At 44.6% G+C, this 14,669-nt stretch overlaps 1 protein-coding gene across 1 annotated transcript in view; it reads left to right on the top strand.

The window, feature by feature from the left end:
- Positions 1-2,936: 2,936 nt before the first annotated feature.
- PAK1 (p21 (RAC1) activated kinase 1) overlaps positions 2,937-14,669 on the top strand; it is a 58,144-nt gene continuing 46,411 nt past the window's right edge. The window contains exon 1 of the mRNA XM_009286154.2: positions 2,937-3,206. The gene's annotated coding sequence lies outside the window, so the exon portion shown is untranslated. The remainder of the gene's footprint in view (positions 3,207-14,669) is intronic.

Raw genomic sequence — 14,669 nt, 5'->3', positions numbered from 1 at the left:
AGTACCTCAGCCTTCTCCTCGTCCGTTGTTACCAGTTTGCCAGTCTTGCTCATAGGGGGGTACGCTTTCTTTTACCTTCATTTTCTGGCTGGCATACCTGTAGAAGCCCTTCTTCTTATTCTTTGCATCCCTTGCCAAATTCATCTCCATTCGTGCCTTGGCCTTCCTGACCCCATCCCTCCACAACTGGGCAGCGTCCCTATACTCTTCCCAGGATACTGGTCCCTGCTTCCACTGCCTGTGCATTTCCTTCTTGCCCTTTAGTTTGACCAGCAGGTCTTGACTCATTCGTGCCAGTCTCTTGCCTTCCTTTCCTGATTTCTTACACCTGGAGATGGAGAGCTCTTGTGCTCTATGGAAAGCGTCCTTAAAGATCTGCCAGCTCTGTTCTGCTCCCTTGTCCCTGAGGGCAGTTTCCCAGGGGGTCCTATTGACTAGTTCCTTGACAGCTGGAAGTTTGCTTTCCTAAAATTCAGGGTCCTGACTTTACTCTTTGCCTGACCCATATCCCTCAGGACTGTGACCTCCACCAGTGTGTGATCACTGTAGCCCAGGCTGCCTCCAATCTTGACATCGCCAATTAGCTCACTTCTGAACTCTTCCTTCCCCTGGAAGGAAGCATCCAACACCTCAGTTACCGCTACTGAAATGTCTTTGTTTTTCAAACAGAATAGAAACATCCATTTGGTAGTTACAAATAAGGTAAAGATTTGTGCTGCCTTTTGAAACAACTGGAAGTGCTCTTCTTGATGCCTGTACATGTTAAGGTACGCGTTTCACAGAATTAAACTGGTTGAGGTTAGAAGGGACTCCTGAAGGTCATCTGGTCCAATGCCCTGTGCTCAAGCAGGGCCACCCAGAGCCAGTTGCCCAGGACCGTCTCCAGATGGCTTTTGAATATCTCCAAGGATGGAGACTCCACAACCTCCCTGGGCAACCTATGCCAGTGCTCAGTCACCCTCACAGTAAAAAAAGTGTTTTCTGATGTTCAGAGGGACCCTCCTGTGTTTCAGTTTGTGCCTGTTGGTTCTGGTCCTGGCACTGGACACCACTGACAGGAGCCTGGCTCCATCCTCTTGGCACCCTCCCTGCAGGTATTTATAATCATTGATGAGATCCCCACCTGAGCCTTCTCTTCTCTAGGCTGAACCGTCCCAGCTCTGTCAACCTTTCATCATAGAGGAGATGCTCCAGTCCCTTCAGCATCTTTGTGGCCCTTTGCTGGACTCTCGCCAGTATGTCCATGTCTCTCTTGCACAGGAGAGCCCAGAACTGGACCCAGCACTCCAGGTGTGGCCTCACCAGTGCTGAGTAGAGGGGAAGGATCACCTCCCTCGACCTGCTGGCAATACTTTGCCTAATGCAGCCCTAGATACCATTCGCCATCTTTGTAGTAAGGGCCCATTGCTGGCTCGTGTTCAACTTGGTGTCTGCCAGGACCCCTAGGTTCTCTTCTGCCAAGCTGCTTTCCATCTGGGTGGCTGCCAGCAGGTATTGGCGCTTGGGGTTGTTCCTGTCCAGGTGCAGGACTTTGCACTTCTCCTTGTGGAATTTCATGAGGTTCCTGTCAGCCCATTTCTCCAGCTTGTCAAGGTCCCTCTGGTGTATCAGTCACTCCTCCCAGTTTGGTGTCATTTGCAAAATGGCTGAGGGTACACTGCCGCATCATCTAGATCATTAATGAAGATGTTAAGCGGGACTGGACCCAGTACTGACCCCTGGGGTACACTTCCAGTGACTGGCCTCCAACTAGACTTTGTGCCACTGATCACCACCCTCTGAGCCCAGACATTCAGCCAGTTTTCAGTCCACCTCACTGTCTGCTCATCCCAGCCTGTACATCAACAGTTTCTCTATGAGGATCTTAGGGGAGACAGTGTCGAAGACCTTCCTGAAGTCCAGGTAGACAATATCCACTGCTCTCCCTTAGTCTACCAGGCCAGTCACTTCATTGTAGAAGTTTATCAAGTTGGTCAAGCATGGCTTCTCCTTGGTGAAGCCATGCTGACTACTGTTGATGATTTTCTTGTCCTTAATGTGCCTGGAAATGGTTTCCAGAATTAGCTGCTCCATCACGTTCCTAGGGATTGAGGTGAGGCTGACCAGCCTGTAGTTCCCTGGGTCCTCCTTCTTGAAGATTAGGAGTGACATTTGCTTTCCTCCAGTCTACAGGCACTTCTCCCAGTCACCATCATTGATCAAAAATTATCAAGACTGGCCTCGCAATGACATCTGCCAGCTCCCTCAGCACTTGTGGGTGCATCCCATCAGGGCCCATGGACTTATTTTGAGTCCCCCATCTGTAGGTGTGAACAGAAACTTCTGGAGAAGGACTAAGGCCTTGAGAATTGAGCCTTGTTCCTCAGTCCTCCTTTCATCTGTTCTCTTCCTCCTTTGCCCACTGAGCTCAGCACTCAATTCCTGCAAAAGGCTCTACACTTGCATGACAAAGCTACTGTGGGTTTGGCCTTAGATTTAAAGCCTACAGGTAATGTGGCTTTAAAGCCAGGAGACCTCTTTTGCAAAGGTCCTCCTGCTGTGTGGAGCTTCTCCTGGGGTGGTGGTGTCATGCGCGTACACAATTTGGTGTGTGTAGCCTGTGCAATGCGTTTTCTGTTATGCCTGGCCGAGGATGTGAGTCTGCCGCAAGGACTGACTGTGCAACTTCAGCTCAGACTGCCTTGACTCATGCTATTTGCTTTGGAAATTATAGTTTCAATTGCTGCTGATAACCCAGCTGATTGTTATGTTATACATTTAGCAGTCTCTTTTTTTAGTTCTTTCCTTAATTGCTTATGTAAATAATTTTAGAAGACAGCATTAATTTTGGAGAAGCTGGCATATCAAAGGCTGTGAGGCTAGCAGCAGGTGCTGTAAGTAATCGCTCTTCTAAATTAAGCAACGCTTTCCAAGGCAGTAGGTTAATTTCTGGGTAAGCAGCCTGCACACAGATTCTTAGAATCACCAGGATCGTGACCCAGCGAGTGACTTAAGGCTGTGGGTACCTTTAATCGCATGAATTGTCTTACTGAAGCCTTTCATTTTTAGAAGACACTGGGGCTGCGCTCGAGCTTCTGTTGAAATGGTGCTATCACATTGAAATCTCTGTCACCTGGCTCTGTGCTTGCTTTCGTAGCTCAGTCTGCACTGCCATCGGAGGTGTATTTGGAGCACGGGCAGGCATGTCAATCTGCCTGGAACCCAAGGTATGTACATGTGCGGCTAATGTTTATGCCAAAGGCTGTGCTGCTGTGGATTTTCCGTAACTAATACAAGAGCAAGCAAAGTCGTGTTCGAGAGCTTTGTGCCATTTCCACCTTTGTGTGTGCAAGTGGATTTCTACAAAAATATTTCCACTAGTATCTCTAGTGGAGTTCTCTTGGGATCCATAAGCAGTAACTGTTGTCCTGTGGGACAGATTCTGCTCAAGTGATGCTATCGTTAGCCTGTCACTTTTGCATTGTCACAGCTCTGGCCAACAGTGTTCTTGCTCAAGGCTAGGAGATCACCCGCAGAAGTGCGGCCTGCTCTTCAGAAACCACTCCGAGCCCATGAGGCTGATGGGGTCAGTGGTGTTTGTGACTTGATCACTACATGATTTTCACAGACTGCAGGGCTCTGAGGAAATTGGTAAGATCTTTATTTCTGTCACTACACAGGGTGTGACTTTGGAACGCTTTGTCTTACTTGTGGAGTAGGAAGGTGCAGTTCTTACAGACTCAAGCTCTCTTTAGAATATATCTTCCTGCATGAAGATTGTTGCAAAAAGTAAGGGGAAAGGGGAAATTTGTACTTAAAAAGGAATCCCATGCAAAATGGAGTAGAGCAGAAATCATGTATTTCTTCCAGGGACTCAAGAAAGGAGAGAGCAAAAAATGGATTTTTGATGCCTCCATGTGACTGTAGACTGGGACTTGTCCCTCCTCTGACTTAAGAGTTGGTGCCTCCTGTGTCTCTGGATGCTCAACTTAGTTATCAAGCTGGTGCTTGGAATCATACATCTGCTAAATGGATCTGAAGCCACTTTCCACACTCCTTAGCTTGATCTTTGCTGTGGCCTATCATCTTCAGAAAGAAATGCTCTTAGGCTTGAAGCTCGGTGTTGGGATACAGCCCTTTCATGTTTTAAAAAATAATAATCCAGGTGACAGACTTCTGAAGGTTGAGCTCAATGCTTATGGACAATGTTACAGAATGACATGGCCCTTGTAATTGGTATATGGGTCTGTCATCTCTTTAAATAAATCTCTTTTATCTTCTTGCTTTCTAGATTAAAACTTTACTGATTTGTTTGCTCTGAAGTCTTGAAGAGGCACAGTTCAGATGCTAGTGCAGTGTCTAACAAACCAAATAGTCATTCTACTAAACTAGATTCTTACACTATAAGCAAAAATATTCTTTCAGTCTTTGTTCCTAGAGGTGGTTGCTTTGATTTAAATGAACACCTTGAACAAATCAAGAGCAGGGGTTGATTTTTCCCGGTCAGGTCTGTCGGGTAGTGGCAGGTTCTAACTCTACGTTCAGGAAGCCTTGTCTGGCGGAGAAGGTGCTTTCCTCCAGCTTGAAGAGCCTGATTGAGTTCCCTGCTCTATAATGGAAACAAGACGGATAAGCAACTTGGTTTTTCGATAGCTCAGCTTCTACTCTGAAACCTGAAATCTCATGTGGCGCTGTGAGCAAAAAGTCCTCTTTAAGTGACATTCCAATTCTGTGGGACTTGGGACCAAAATATCTTTTAAAAGAAATGGTGAAGAGGAAATTGTACTCGCTGCTTAACACTGACTCTCCACTCTGTGGATCTTCTGATGGTGGATGTCTTGTGGGTTTAACAGATGGTCCGAATGCATATTGATGCACTCAGATCATCGGAGTGTATTCTCTGCGATGCTGCGAGATGCCTGCAAGGCTTAGAAACGGAGAGTTGCACTGGGCAAGAGCTGGGTGGACAGTGATTTGGTGACAGGAGCATAGAAACGTGATGATCTTGCACATGTTTTCTGGGCAGCCTTTTCTAAAGGGGTCAGAATTGACCTCTCAAATACTGTGGGGTTGGAGGCAGGGAAATCTTGTTTCCCAGATGATTTGTCTCTGCATGGGCTGCAAGAATTGAAAGCATCAGGTAATGCAGCAACCACATACTCAGCAAATGTCTTGCAGGCCGGCTTTCTGAATGGACTCCTGGAAGAGAAAGCAGAGGACCAAATATCCTCTGCTCCGAATTTGTGGATTTTGGGAGTAGGTCATTTAAGAATACTGCTTTGCATCTTTCTCACTGACTGTCTTAAACTCAGTCTATCCAAATCTTTTTTCCAGGTTGCACAAAGGATTTGTAAGGCTTTCTGTTATCAAAAGCAGAACTTGAAGGAGAAGGAATCCTGTCCCTTACCAAAGATATGAATGCTGCATTAGGGGACTTGGACACAATAACAACAAAATATTACTCCACCATTCTATCCTCTGAGATAAAAACGTGTCAAGCAAATTGCTGTAACATTAGACTGAAACTTGGCAATTATGTTTGTGTGGCAATTTGATTCTGTTCTCCTAAAATACCCCTGGAGAACATCCAACTGTAGCTCTGCTCTGATCCCAAGACTACCCTGTGAATGCCCTGAACACTTACACGTACGTGTTAAGCAGCAAGCTCTGACGGCATGGTCTGTGTAGCTGTTGGAAAGCTTCGAAATCTGGTTTGCTCTCAGAGGGCTTTCCATTTGGGAAAGAGGAACTGATACCATCCCAATTTTAACTCTGGAAGAGGAAGGGAAAATAAAAAGCTTCAGAGAACCAAGCTTTTGTCTAGGCTGTGGAGCCAGCTGGGTGTCTTGTTCTGGCCTGCCAGCCTGCCTTCTCATTTGGGACCCTTTCTGAGTGCTCGACAACTGCATTCCCTCTGTGAAAATAAAACCGCTTTTGGTGTGGCCTATGAACCCTGGTCTCCCATGACCATCCTCAGTCACAGTTGTCGCGATGAGTGCCTTACTGACCAATATAAATGCACGCTCTCCTCTCTTTGTCCTTTCACAGTCATCGTTTGAAAAGCTTTCTGTTGCTTTCCCTTAAAAATTACTTTTGAAGTTAAGGGTCCCTTTTGTTTTATTGACTATAAGCGTGCATGATAATTACGGGACAATTGCTGTGTTAGCTGAGATACTGCAGTCTTTCTGGAGGACAAAACCCTGCTCCAAGCAGGAGCAGTTCAACTTCTCTCACTCAAACTCCAGGGGCAAGGGACGTGGAATTTCCTAGGTTTTCCGCTCAGTGGTGACAGTGGTATCTGTGTGGCTACTGTCTATTACGCTGTAAGTAATAGTTTAATGGACTTGGCATGCAATAAATTGCTATTTTGTGTTGGTATGTGGTTTTCAGTAATATGTCAGAGAATTACGTATGCCTTTTAATTTGCATCATTCAAGAAGGCAATGCTTCAAAAATGTGATTATCATATCGAGGGTTTGTGAAGTAGAAGGCAGGCAGGCTTTTGCTTGCTCCGAAGATTTCCTGTGTAGAGAATGTAAGTCATAAACATGACAACCATGGGATTTTTTTTTGCTGCCCCCCTTTTTTTCCTCCCCCCCCTTTTTCCTTTTTTCTTTTTTCTTTTTCTTTTTTCTTTTTTCTTTTTTTCCCCTCTTTTTTTCTTTTTTCTTTGAGTCAGGCTTCTTTTCTTCTCCTGCATTTGGATCATCCTAAAAAATGACTAGTTTCAGGGTAAAATGCAAGCATACCAACTAATCTGTGGAAGTCGTCTTGTCATTTGATAACTAAGTGCTGCTTTTAAATTGGAACCTGTCTTCTCTTCAGCAGCGTGTGTGCTTAGTTTGACTCTTGCTCCAAAATGAGTCACATTTCAACCCCTGAAAGACCCACTGTCCTTTGGCTATCTTTTAAACTTTTTTGTTTTGTTTTGTTTGGGTTTTTTTTCTGTTGGTTGTTGTCAGGGAGCTGCTGTGATAGCTAAAGAGGCTGGACCAAACCCTTATATATTGTGTCCCAGTTGCTGCATTGATTATTTACAGGGATACGATCTGACTTGCACTGTAGGTGTTGATCCTGTCATGTGCAAGGCTCTGCTGCCTCCAGGGATCCAAATAAAGGATCCGTTTAAGAATTAGATGCCGCAGACCCTGTGCTGTTGTCAGTGAAATCGATGACTTCAGTTTGGGCAGGATCCAGACCCCCAGTTCAGAGCAGCGATACTGTATGAAGCTCTTGGCTCGTGGAATACATCAACTGGCTGTTGCTTGGCTCCCTACAGGATAAAGGTCAGATTGGGTTGAACAGGGCTGATAGCCATGTTTCCCTCAGGGGAAACGTTCAACTCTGGCATATACTTAACTAAGCAAATATTGACCAGATAAGAGTGTGGAACAGGGATGGGAAAGACCATCAGCCAGCAGCAGACTGGTTTCCTGAGCATCCATGCTGTCAGATCTGGGCGCAAAGGCACCGTGTGGGCAGCAATTGGCTCTTGGACCGCGAAGCTTCCTGGCTGTAAACCCATCCACCTTGTCCCAGGTCACGCTGGGGGTGGGAGTAGTTATTCTAGGGCTGTTCTGGAGGTATCTGTGGGAGAAGATGATTTGGGAGGTGGTGCTGGAAAGAGGTTCCAGAAAAGCATCTGTCTGTTGTTGGTGTTACTTATCTAATCACCGATAACAGCAGGGAACCAAACGTGGGGGATTATTGCACAAGTTCAGTGATGTCCTGGATGCAACTGCTTTGTGGTTTTTTTGGCTTTTAAAAGTGTGGTTTGTTTGGCATTGAGTAGCTTTTGGAGATGTATTTTTTAGCCACTGTGCTTTTAAAATCAGCATGCTAAAACCCCTGTGAATGTGGAATTGCGAGAACATGTGCGTATGCAGACATGTACTGGTTGAATTCAATTGTTACAAAATACATCCTTGGAAACCTCCTCTTGGATGTTGTCGGCACGTCCTTCACATTTTGCCAGTTTTCAGAAGCTGTCAGGTAGTACTGTGTGGGAAGTGTTATAGGGCATTATGGGATAAATCCTAAAATCCTAATTCCGGCCAAACTCCCACTGTTTTCAGTGGGTGGCTTGCTGGTATTAAGGCCAAGTACCCCTTAGCTATCACAGATGACCTTTCTGTCTGTTAAAAGTCAAGGAGACTGAGAATTGGTGCCTGTATCTTGTATTACAGATCAAGCTGCAGGATTGCAGCCCTTAAAATTTATACATGCGCTTGGATTTGTGAACAAGAATTTGGTTAAATAAAAACATTTCCAGTAACTGTTCTTTAGATTCTCAGTAATGCTGGTGAAATGCCAGAGATCTGGAAACAGAAATTAGCTGGAGATTTAGAGCAGTCCATAAAGACAACTCTCATTCTGTAGGGGAAATGCTGATGTTCTGAAAACTCTACTTTTCGTAAATGGAGAAAATATAACCACCTTTATTTTAAAATGAAAACTTTAAATTCTTTCCAAATATCAGCACAAATTTATTGAAAAATTGTTTGTTCTGATTTTTTTTTTTTTTTAGATTTTTTTTTTTTTTGTAAGGAAAACATTTCTATGAAATGCCTGCAACTTTTATCGGAATATTGCTTTCCAGTAAGGGATACTGAATTGCATATATTTTAGAAGTTAATAGCTTGGAAGTAGGTACACGAAGTTCCTGACTGTCACTAAATAGTTGAGATCATACGTTGTTCTGGCCTCTTCTCTCTGTGCAAGAAAAAGGAAAATGTGTTTGTGTTCGCAACACTCAACCAAAACAACATCCCAACAGTAAAAAAAGGAAAAAGGCCCAAAACCTTTTAAAAAACATTGCTGTGCAAACCTTGTCTGCCAGGAAGTCTTCCCAGCCCAAGTAAGAGCTCCTTTCCTTCACCTCAGTGGAGCATCATCATTGAAGTCTGCCTGAACCCGTCTTGGTGTCAGCCCTGAATGTTGTGCGAGGGCAGCCTAAGAACTTGCTCAGCTGCAGTTGAGGCTCTGAAGCCCACACTGTATTTTCTTCCTTCCCCAGTTCCCCTTAGGTGGTCTCTGCCTATTCATACTTCAAGCTAGGGAGGGCTCTTCTGTCCTAGCATCTGGGCTCCAAGGGGGAGGAAGGGTTTTCTCATCCCTCCATGCCCCCCTTTACCCTCTGCCATTGAGTTTCCCATCAGGATTGCATACACAGTTCTCTTTTTCTTTTTTTTAACTGAGTATGTGTTTCTTGTGGTAACTGAAGTTGCAGAAGCACCTGGAAGGGATTTTTTTCATGCTGTGTGCTCTGTAACTACCTGAATTGCCTTTTCTTTAAGGAGGTGATTGACAGATTGGAGGACGGCAGAGCAAACAAGAAGTACTTGCACTTTTTTCTCCCCCTCTTCTGCCTCCAAGATTACAAATGAGGTCTGTGTGAGAACTGGGGAGAGAGCTTGCATCTCCCAAGTACCAGGACTGTACTCCACATGTTAAAACTCAAAATGACGGTGGTGGTGTACTGATCCCAACTCTTCCACTGATTTTTCTGCTCAAGGTTGTCACTTACCACCTCTTTTAATTTGTCTTCATCACTAAACTGGGGCATTGGATGCTGTTAACTAAAAACACTTACTTCAGATAAGTAGTTTGAATGTTGTTGGGTATCTCTCCTTTAGAGCCTCCCTGCCACTTTTTGTGGCTTGTAATTGCAGAATTAGTAAGGTTGGCAGGAACCTCTGTGGATAGTCTACTCCAGCCCCCCACTTAAAGTGGTGGCAGCTGGAACAGTTTGCTCAGGGGCATGTCCAGTGGGCTTTTGAGCACCCCCAAGGATGGAAACTCCATGATTTTTCTGGGCAACCTGTTCTGTGGTTTGGTTTCCCTCCCCCAGAAAAACGTTTTTGGTTTTGTTTTTTTTTGTCTTGTTTTGTGTTTTGTTTTTTTTCCCCCTCCTTCTTACATTTCAAGGGAATTTCCTGTATTTCATTTTGTGCCCATTGCCTCTTGTCCTGTTGTCCAAGAAGAGCCTGGTTCCGTCTTCTTTACACCCCCATCAGGTATTTATGCACATCGATAAGATCCCCCTGAACTTTTCCTTCTGCAGGCTGAGCAGTCCCAGCTCTCTCAGCCTCTCCTCGTATGTCAGACGCTCCAGTCTATTAATCATCTTTGTGGACCTTTGCTGGACTCTCTCCAGTATGTCCACGTCTCTCTTGTACCGGAGGCGAGCACTTGACCCAGCACTCCAGATGTGTCTCACCAGCCCTGAGCAGAGGGGAAGGATCACCTCCCTTGACCTGCTGGCAGTGTCCTTCCTAATGCAGCCCAGATGTTGCTGCAAAGGCACTTTGGAGGCTCATGGTCAACTTGATGTCCACCAGGACTCCCAGGTCTTTCTCTGCAGAGCTGCTTTTCTGCTGGTTGGCTCCCAGTCTGTGCTGGTGCCTGGGGTTATTCCTCCTGAGTGGCAGGGCTTTGCATTTTCCTTTGCTGAACTTCATGAGGTTGGTGTTGGCCCAATTCTTCAGCCTGTCCATATCCCTCTGAATGGTAGCACACCCGTCTGGTCTGTCAGCCACCCCTCCACTCTGTGCCATCACCCATAATCTTCCCTTTATGAAGAATCCAGAGCCCTATGTGAAGTTTTTAATGAATCAAATCTCTCAACAGTTCTTGAAAGTACTTTGTCTGATTTTTCCCCAGTGAACAGCAGAGATGAGGTAACCTCCCTAGCACTAAAAGAACATTAAATACTGTGCCTTGTAGTGAAGGACTTCATCATTATTACTTAAGACTTTAATTCCTTGAGTCTCTGATACTTCCTGCAATACCAGCTTACGCCCTATGCTAACACCGTAGTAACCTGCTATAAGTGTCACTATATAATGTTGCTTGTTGGCCAAAAGCTGGACAAGGAATGCTTTCTAGGGTTGGAAATCCATGGGGTCGGTAGGAAAGTGCAGTAGAATGAGAGAAAAATCCTATTGTAATTTAATAGTATTGCAAAGTGATTCCCCCCCACCCCTAAACTGTGCCCCAGAGGAAACAGGGGCAGCAACTGAAATTTTCTCAATGCTTTATCTATATCCCCCTCCCCCAAAACCTACACCCTAGGCACAGTCTAAACCTCTGGGCTAACAGATGGTGTAGAGAGGGGGAGGGAGGGGGAACAATTTGCATCTAAATAGCTGAAATAAAAAAGGGTCATGTCCCACAGACCAGCCCCACTCACCTGCTGTTTAAATCCCCCTGAGAAACAGGCAAACACGCTTAGTTTTTTAACGTCTGCGTCAGCTGTACTTACTCTCTGAAGCATTCTGTCCCAGAAAAGCTGCAAGTCCTTGTATCTTGCTTGGATGGATTGTGTTCTGGCCCCAAAATGATGAACTCTTAAGGATTTGGTTCTTTGAATGCGGTTGACAGCTGTGCCACTTTTGTTCAGCCCTCCCATCAGAGTGACTGCTGTTTGCTATCGTAATTAGTGCAAGCACTAATGGTATAGAAAAGGTTCAGACGAAATATTACCTCTTCCGTCAGCTTCGTACTCGCGTGGCCGCATGAGTCAGACATCTTCTTGCCATATAGTCCTGCGGCCTCATGCCGCAACATTCTGCACTGGGTTTGTGTGTGTAGGTGAGATGGGGTTTGGCCCTAGTGCCCACCAACCTGCAGCACAGCGGTGATCCTGATCCTGCAGGACTGTGGCAAGGTTTGGTGTTGGATGGCCGTGCTTAATCCCGCATAACGTGCGAAGCCAAGTTGCTCTGGCTTTCTGACTGTGTACTGTAAAAATTTGCCAGGTTAAACTAAGACCTTGCTGCTTTCTAATGATTTTCTCCTTGAGTGTAAAGATCTAAAAGTTGTTCTAACTGTTGTTCTTTTGGGGGTGGGGAGGGGAAAAGAAACATTCACCCACCGCTTTTACATATTCATGGAGACTGCTCTGGGTCTACCCCCTGTCCTAGCAGCAGGGAGTGAGCTTTTGTCTCTTCAGGCAGATTTTCTCAAAGTTTAAGGCTGTGGAAAGCCTGTAATAAGGAAAATCTTCCAACTTCATCATAATCACGTGCACTATTGACACACTGAAACCATCCTACCTGATTTCCCAACGGAATTTGAGGGATGCAGGCAGTGGAGGAGGCAAGAGGGCTTCACAGCTGAAGTTTAGTCGTACTGCTAAATACCAGGATGTGCGAAACCTGTTTCTACCCACCAGTTCCTTGGAGTTCTGCATTCAAATGCTAAAAATAAATAACGTGAAGATATTCCAAGTGGTTCAGGAACTTTATTAGTTATGTCTGTTGGCATCTTCTCCACCTCCCAGTAAGCCAGAGGCATTTGGAGTTTGAGTTTAGCAGACCTGAGGGCTCAGCAGAGTAAGGAGTGGTGAAGGAGATGGCTGGGGACCCACCACTGTCTTCTGTGTGGTGACCTGGTAGAATAAAACTTCAATAACGTGAAGATATTCCAAGTGGTTCAGGAACTTTATTAGTTATGTCTGTTGGCATCTTCTCCACCTCCCAGTAAGCCAGAGGCATTTGGAGTTTGAGTTTAGCAGACCTGAGGGCTCAGCAGAGTAAGGAGTGGTGAAGGAGATGGCTGGGGACCCACCACTGTCTTCTGTGTGGTGACCTGGTAGAATAAAACTTCTGCAGAGGAGGTTTTCAATTTCTGGAATTGGAAGAAATTGGAATTTCTTCAGTACAAGCCTGAAGGGAAATTGTGAGGTTAACCTTTTCTGAGCTGCCCGGCCCTCCCTCCCACAAGTGTCTTGGAAGAAGAAATGTGCTCAAGAAGTGTCTTGGTTTTCTTTTCTCGTTTAATTCCGGAGTGTATTTCCATATAGTGAGTGATAGTGGCTGAATGACCTGTATGCATGAGGTCAACATGGATTTGGGCAACAACCTTGTTTATATGCCTTTGAGGGGTTGGTTTATTTATTTTTTAAATTAATATGGATTCCAGTTAGTAGAAGCAAGAGCCGGTGTATGCATACTTACAGAAGTAACTAGGCAATGCGTAATACCAAATTATATGAATTCAGAGCTGTCTATTGTGCTTTATAACTTTTTACAGCTTGCTTTTTTTTAGTACTGTATATCACTTGAGGATAATTATGTTTTATAAATGGTCATATGATGCATACTCACTGTCCAGGGGTAAGCAAAATAGGTGAGTTACTTGGGTGGTGCAAGTTATATATACACACAGATGCGCACATACACACGTGTGTGTATATGTATGTATATGTGTATATACATATGTTTATACATGCATATTCGCTACTGTACTACATACTCTACCTCTCTCCTGCCCCTTCTGCCATCTTCCTTTGGACCTCAGTTCAGTGACACAGGCTCTGGCAGCTGTGCTGGCTTGTGGCGCTGTCTCCTATGGATAAAATGCTTGTTATGCAGCAGGGCCCCACAGAGCATGTGAGAGCAAATCCAGAAATGAAGGATGATTTTTGAAACATTTCTCTTCTCTTTTTTTAAAAAGTAAAATCATGTGAACTGTGCAGCTGTAGAAGAGGCGCATGTTACTTTTTGACGGAGGAGGTAAAAGGTGGAAATACGAGGAAATAAGAGGCGTCCCTTGAGGCGATGTTTGCAGGTAGCAGGGTGAAGAACAGGGAAATTGTATTTGTTGGCCTGAGTTGTATGCTTCTTTTATTTTATTGTTTTTCTTTTCATTTCTTTTTTTAAGTGGCTTAGCAAGTGGCTGACTGACATTGGAACATTTATTTCTCTGTCTTCCTGAGCTCTCAAATTGGGAAGGGAACGCTGACTGACATTGGAACATTTATTTCTCTATCTTTCTGGGCTCTCCAATTGGGAAGGGAACTTGTTGTACAGAAGGGACCATTCTGGTAGTTTTCAGTGTTTTTTCAATCACTTTCTGGGTGCAGAAATAAAAGATTAAAAAAAGATGTGCTAGATTGGAACCACGCCTAGCAATCCTCGAAGCAATCCTCGGGATAATAGGATTATTTGACTGATTTTTAATTACAGTAGAATTCTAACTAGATTGTTTTGAGCATACATTCAGCTCTGGTTTGTTGTGGTCTAATTGCCTCCTAAATTAGAGATACCAATATTCTAATTCACCCTCTCCCTCTGAGGACGCTGACGTTAAGAGAGAGTGTGAAATGCTATGTAAATTATATACAGGCATGTGAGAGAGAAAACAGTCTTTAAAGGCATCAGCCAAAACTTAGGTCTTCTCTTTACCTGCGATGTCTTGACAGAGAGAATGATGGATTGATATTTTTCTGTATTTATTTATTTCTCTGTCCTGACAGGTCTTTTAAATGCTTAGAAACATAATCTGAGAAAAATGCCAATAATCACAGTCTTTGAGGAAGGAACAGTTAATGAATCTCCAAGGACATATCCAAAATGCAGATGCTCTGTGGGGGAGAGAAGGTTAGGAGCCAGCGGAGCAGGGGCTGGAGACAGTACATTGTCTCAGATCTAAGATAGAAGCCGTCTGCTGATAACATATTAAAATGACAGACTTGTGGGCTGATTTGCTCAGGGCTGCTTTTTGAGAGCACATTTCAGAAAGTCCCAAATGATTTGGGATTTGTCCACTTTTATTTGAGATATCTCGGTTCAGCTTCGTCAGAATGAAAGCATTAGGTTTTTGCAGATTTTTAATTGTACTAAGGATTGAAACCCTCAGGAGAAGTTTCACCTATGGGGATGTAAATTCAAACCATGTTAGAAGTT

The sequence above is a fragment of the Aptenodytes forsteri genome, unplaced genomic scaffold, assembly GCF_000699145.1.
Source record: "Aptenodytes forsteri isolate BGI_AS27 unplaced genomic scaffold, ASM69914v1 Scaffold231, whole genome shotgun sequence".
NCBI classification, from domain to species: Eukaryota; Metazoa; Chordata; class Aves; order Sphenisciformes; family Spheniscidae; genus Aptenodytes; species Aptenodytes forsteri.
The sequence above is the reverse complement of the archived record's forward strand: the minus strand, read 5'-3'. Positions and strand labels throughout refer to the sequence as shown.